The sequence below is a fragment of the Meleagris gallopavo genome, chromosome 6, assembly GCF_905368555.1.
Source record: "Meleagris gallopavo chromosome 6, MGAL_WU_HG_1.1, whole genome shotgun sequence".
NCBI classification, from domain to species: Eukaryota; Metazoa; Chordata; class Aves; order Galliformes; family Phasianidae; genus Meleagris; species Meleagris gallopavo.
Window position 1 is genome coordinate 6856683 of NC_139409.1, and position 6347 is coordinate 6863029.

Consider the following 6347-nt stretch of genomic DNA (forward strand, 5'->3'; position numbering starts at 1 on the left):
TTGCTCTGTACGAGGGTCACCCTAAAGTAAGGTCTGGTTGTTCAGGGTCAGTGAAGTTTCACTCAGTGATCTCTAAATGGAGAATCCTCGGCATCTCTGGGCAACCTTTTCCAGGGCTTCCATGCGTTACATGGGTACATGTTGTTGTGTTAGAAGAAGCATTGTGTGCCCATGATTTCAGTCATTAATAGGGTAGGATATCCTTCTTTTTCTTTCATGCTGATATTTATTTGTTCTGCGGCAACAGAGGTTTTCCACATTAGCTCTTGAAACAGTTTATGTAGCTCAATAAAGATTTTGCAGTACACATCAATTTGTTTTTAACTGGCATTAGACCAACTAATACATTAGATATTAAAGAGGGAATCTGTGACTCTAACCTGTTTCTGAATGTGTTAGAACTTGATGTTCAGCTCAGACATGTTGAAGCTTACTTCGCTCAAGCCTTCCACTAAGAACAAAATAGAAAATCCAATATAATGTGCAGTGTTTCAGCTTGTTCCAGCGTAACATCACCTTGTCTGCGATAAAGTATTTTTGTTGATTCCTGCTGCAATATATTATGAGGTACAGACTTAAAAAATGTTCAGGTTTGTTGAGAATAAATCACTAGGAAGTCATTTAAAATGCTGGACAAGTACTCCCATGCAGCCCTGAATTGAATGAGGTTTTTTTTTTTAATTCTTCCACTTTCATGTCATTTTTAAGCAGCAGTTTGAGAAACAGGGAAATGTGGGTATTAGCCAGGAGAGTTCTGACATGTTATCCTATCAGAAACGGAGAGGCTGTTAATGCAGGGAGAAGAGATGATCCTGAGAATAATATGCTTCAAAAATACCCTTCAAAATGAAATCGAGCCATTAGGCCTGAGCACTCAGCTAGTCTCAAAATGGTGTTGGATTTTGAAGACTGCAAAATAGAGGTTTGTCACTGGATTGACAGCTTTTTAGGTTTCTGGTGTACACAGCAGAATCTAGAACATGAGCATGATGTGGCAGGATTCAGGCCTTAGAGGAAACCTTGCACATTCAGACTTAGGCACGCACTGAGCACTGATACTTGTTTGGTGCTACAAAATCAGGCGTGCTGGGAATATGGAATGGTTACCAGTTGCCAGTTTTAATCAGGCATAGAGTTTCCTTAGAGTTAGCTGTATTTTTGTTCAACAACTCCAATGGAAGATGTGTTGTTTTTGTTTTTTTTTTCTTTTTTTTTTTTCAGGGAAAGAAGTTTCAAAGAGCAAGTCTCAGTGTGAATGAAGAAAACAGAAGACTCACACCACAAATAGTAAGAATACTAATATAGAACGTTTGAGTGTTCTGAAGCTGAGTTACCCTCCTCTTCAACTTTTTGGAAGGCTGACCTACCTATCAGGTGACATTAAAACCACCATTAGGCAGAAAAAAAAGTTTGGATGAGATGTCAGAGGAAAAACTGAAAATGAGTTGTCAGATCCTTTTTACTGAATTGTTGGCAAGTCAGCTTGCTTTTTCAGTTTACCTTCTGTGGATTCCTTGCCAACAGTTAATGAGGACCCACACTACTCTCCGAAAAGTGAGTTGAAAGTTGCTTCCTTAACCTGTTGCTCTGGGCACTCACTTGAGAAGGAAGACATGCATTGGGCGTGATTGCTTTTGGACAGGAAGGAATTGAACCTGAGAGAGACCCAGAGGGACAAATATCTCTTTTGCCTCCAGTCACATGCACCAGCACTTACTACTACTTTTACAAAGCTTGATTTCTTAAGGTGTGTTCTATTAATACCCAGAGCTTTAGGGCACATTTCTGGAGCCTGGTGAGGCTGGTGGATCTGTTACCCCTACTCCTGCTAAAACAAGTCTGTCTGTATTTGCAGGAGCAGGAAATAGTGTGTTTGGATGGAAAAATGCCTGTTTTTATCTACTTAAAGTGGTGAAGTGGTGTTGGTATGACAGTATTCAGCTGTGTAATTTTGGATTTAACTATGTGAAAGCTCTTTAGAGTAAAAGAAGTTGACATTTAGAAGTAGCTCAACCAGGTGTTGCATTTGACAGGCTATTTGATTTCATCTGCCCCTGCACTCTGAATTTCAGAGTTTGAATCTGACAGATGAAGGATCATTTATCTGTGAGCTACTATGTGGCCTAAGCTGGGATTTAAACAGTATCTGAATTGCTGTGGTGGCATGCTGCTGTTGAAGGGGTTGTGGTCCTGCTTGGTCTCTGGAGCAAGCTCTGATAATCACAGAACTCTTTTGTGAGATGATGTGATGTGCATGGAGACTGAACACTGGTAAGCTGAAGTGCAGCAGGAGGTTCAGTCTGTTCTGCCTAGTTGTAACTGGGACTTCTGACTTGGAGAGTTTATGATATCATGCACCTGTTAGGAAAGGGGTTCACCTATCCCCAACAACCAATTACCAAATGATTTATTTTAGCTTTGATTTAACCTTGATTTAATTTGAGTCAATACTGTAGAAGTGGAAGGTGTTGCTTCCTGCTGACAGTCCCCAGAGTTTCTCCTTTTTCAGTAGTATTTAAAAGCACTCAAGACTCTCATGAACCTGAAGAGTGTTGTGCTTATGTTCAGTGATACTTTCAATTAACTGCAATTAGTGAAGTCTTGACACAAACTGGAATACCAATCTCTCTGTAAATAATTCATTCTTTGTGATAAGTAGGTTCCCTCTCATCTGGAAAATTTTCTGTTGTGCCAAATAAGCATTGGAGATGGAACAAGTGAAGGGCTGACTTAAAACCACCAGGGATACTGAAGAGAGATATACAACCTTCTGTTTAATTGAATAGCTCATGGCATAATGTTAAGACATACCACATAGCAGCTAGAGTGAACAGCTAGAGCAGTTAGAGTGAATGAAAGCTGTAAAACTATGGTAAAGAAATAGCTAGATATCTCATTTTCATACACTGGACTTTAGTAAGTGCTTCTTCAAGAGGTAAAGAAAAACACTAAAAAAAGCAGCACATGAATGTCCATGTAGATTTTAACATTTGAATTTTCTATCCCTCACAACAAGTTGGATGTTGTAGTTTGTGAAGAGTTGTTGTACGTTGCAGAAGATGACAAAGAATTGCCTGTATTCACAGCTTGCTTCTGCGGTTTCTTTTGTTCTTGTTGCTTCAGCTGTGATGATCATCCTGTTGGGATCTCTGATCCTGCCATTTTTCAGAGCACTGGCCGTTTCTTACTGCTGTCTCCCACTGCCAGTCTTGACTGTTGCATCATTAGAGGGAAGACGCTTCATTTTTGTAAGCTTTTCTTCTTTTCTGATCTTTTCCTAAAGGACTACCTCCTAGGCAGTACCTTAGCAATTGTCTGCCTTGAATGAACTATCAGAAGGTAGGTGCAGATGTCTGACATGATCACTTTGAGGGGCAAATAGTCTTATCCTGGTATGTGCACCTAAAACGAGTCACTGCCTTTGGTAGTGCTTTCCCCTCTCTGCTGACTATAGAAGGCTATGGTGTCTAGCACAAATGTTGCATCTAACTCTCAGTTGCTCAAGGTAAGAGGAAAAGAATCTCACCCTGGCCTTGGTTTTAATGTCTGGGCACTGCAGATGGTCCAGGTGGTGAGGGGCGCATGCTCACTAATGACAAAGGCTGACAGTTCACTGCACCATACTCATGAAAACTGGTGACTCCAGAAGAATGTTTGTTGTGTTGCTTCAGCTTCTAAATGACTTGCAGGTATCTTACCTTAATGTTCTTGAAAAGACGAGCCTTTGTAGTCCTGCTTATGTATTCGCAACCATAGTCTAAGTGCCAACTGTTATTTGTTCCTTAGGCTTGGTTTCTTTTTTTTTTTTGTGAATGGTTTTAAAGTAAGCTGCAGCTTATTCATGTGGGAGGTAAGGCTGTGTTAGTGTATCAAATTTGATATGCCTCGAGAAACACTGCATGTCTAACAGCTGCCATGCTGTGTTCTCACAGCATTCAGCACACAGCTCCTGGGTGGCTGTGGCCTTCTCACGTGCACCAACACTTACCACATTGTTCAAGAAAAAAAATGCATCCACTCTGCTTCCATGCAGTGCAGTTCAGATAATATTTGTGTCTCATAGCACTCTCCTGCCAGGTAGATGAAAGGCTCTGGAGCCAGCCTAAGGAGATCTGTTGCCTTCAGCTATTGGAAGTAGAGGTCAAGCTAAATTACAACAATTTGGATTCTTTTCAACTCTCTGTCTGGTGGAATTCAGAAGAAGAGGGAGAACATTCACTTCTCCTGCTTCTCTACAGCTATTTCCTTCTAAGTTCTTGTGAATTCAGCTGATGAATATAACTGGGTTATAGTATCAGCCATTGTTTCTTACCTTTATCTAGTTTGAAGTTTGCTGCTGTTTTGCTTGTAGTCTCAAGAGCCTGTCTGATCTTTCCATTGGCCATTCTAAAATTAAAAATCTTACTTTTCTCAACAAACACTGCATTGTGCTGACATGAAGGAATTTTCTCCTTATTTTATCTTCCTCTGTAATTGGTACAAGGAAGTGACAGTGCTATCTGTAATGAGTGATATTTGACCCTTTGACTGCAAGAGAAATAAAATGAGCTGGTGTAGGCTGGAAAAAACAAAAAGCAATGGGCATTTAGGAGGATGATGCCTAGCAAATGTCCTGATTTGTGATGCCTTTGCAATCATGGACATCTCCATTATGCTCTTCAAGTGGTGACCTATCATGTGTATAGTATATTAATAAAAAAGGATCAGTGTAGTTTGACTAGAAAGCTGCATTTGTCTCAAGCTTCAGTTGCGTAGGGAGGCTTGATGTTAGCTTAATGAGCAGAGGCAGCACCAGCCCCTGGTGAAGTACTAGAAGAACTAGATGTGTCTTGATTCCTGTCTTTTCTCTGGAGCATCTGATTATGTGCTTCAGGGTTACTTTAGATTTTAAAGAGATTCTTGAACACTGTGTTGCTTTCCTGAGACAAAGCACTAGGCTCCAAATTATGTTTTCTTTTAAGCTTTTCCTTTCTGGTCCCGTGCACTGTATATGCTCTTAGACACAAATAAGCAGTTTAAACAAATCTCTGCTTCCTTGGCTTTTATTTTCTGTGACACAGATAAAATTTAGACAATGTAAACATGCAGAATAAGAGATGACCAGATGAATGCTCCCCATTTGCAGCTGGATGTATGGTCTGTTGTGGCTTCATTGCATTTTGGACTGGGTCAGCACTTACTGGAGCAGAAGTCCTTACAACATCTTTTCAAAGAATAGCTGGAAGTCTGTTTCTACCCTTTGCTTGATTATGGATTGACGTGAGTGGCAAGTCATGACAGATTTCTTTCAGTACTTTCAATTTATTCATCCAGCAGGGTACTTTAGAAAACCAGCTCTTGTTGCAGCAAATACACAAATGAGAGTAGAAGTTCTAATGTTTCAAGGCTGTGTATTCTTTGCTTATTAATTGTGCATCTTGTTTAGTAGCCTGCATCACTATCTATGCTTCTGCTTTTACTGTGGCTTGCTTGTAGAATGTTTCAGCACGTCTGTTCATCTGGTCATATTGTATAACTATTATGCATTAAATGGTATTGGCTATTAAAGGATTACAGCCAGGATGTAATTATGGCTCTGTGAATAAAGTTTTCAAATTACTCTGCCACAGTCTATAATTATACTGAATGTGCCCCAATGCCAAAGATTATTAGGAGGATTACGAACTGCTTTTCCATAACATCCATTTCTTGAGTACACAGTTTACAATTTGCTGGCTTTAAGGAGTTAGTGATCTTTTATGGGAAATTGTATTACAGGATAATCAAAATGTAATGTTTTTGTGTTATAATATGCTTGTTTTCCTCCCTCACCTGGACTTTATTATGCAGTGACTGGTCAAAATGGCTCGTATCTGAAGTATACAACTCTTAAATTTGAGTATCCACGAAGTGAAATCGGTAAAACACCCTTGAAGATGATAAGAGACATCTCAGGAAAGTATTCTAGACCCTCCATTTCTGTGGAATGGAGATGGGAGCCTGCATGAGTATATCTGAAGATGTTTTTACCTGATGACAACTACCTTTGCAGTTAACACTTTTCTAAAGAACTGCAGATACTTAGTTGTAATGAACATGAAATGAATGAGAGTATATCTAAGGATCATCTCTGTAATAGCAGAACAGCATTGAGCTGTTGATTGAATCCCCAAAAGGAGATCTTAGGCTTCTTTTTACCGAATTAAAAGTAAACCAAATGTCATTTAATTTTCTGTGAACTTGTTCAAGGATAATACAGAACCTTTTATTAACTTTGGAATGCAACAGCTTGCATCCCGTGTCTGTTCTGAGTGATAGAAATGCTTGTAAATTAAACATGCTCAAAACCATTTTCTGGCATTGAGGCC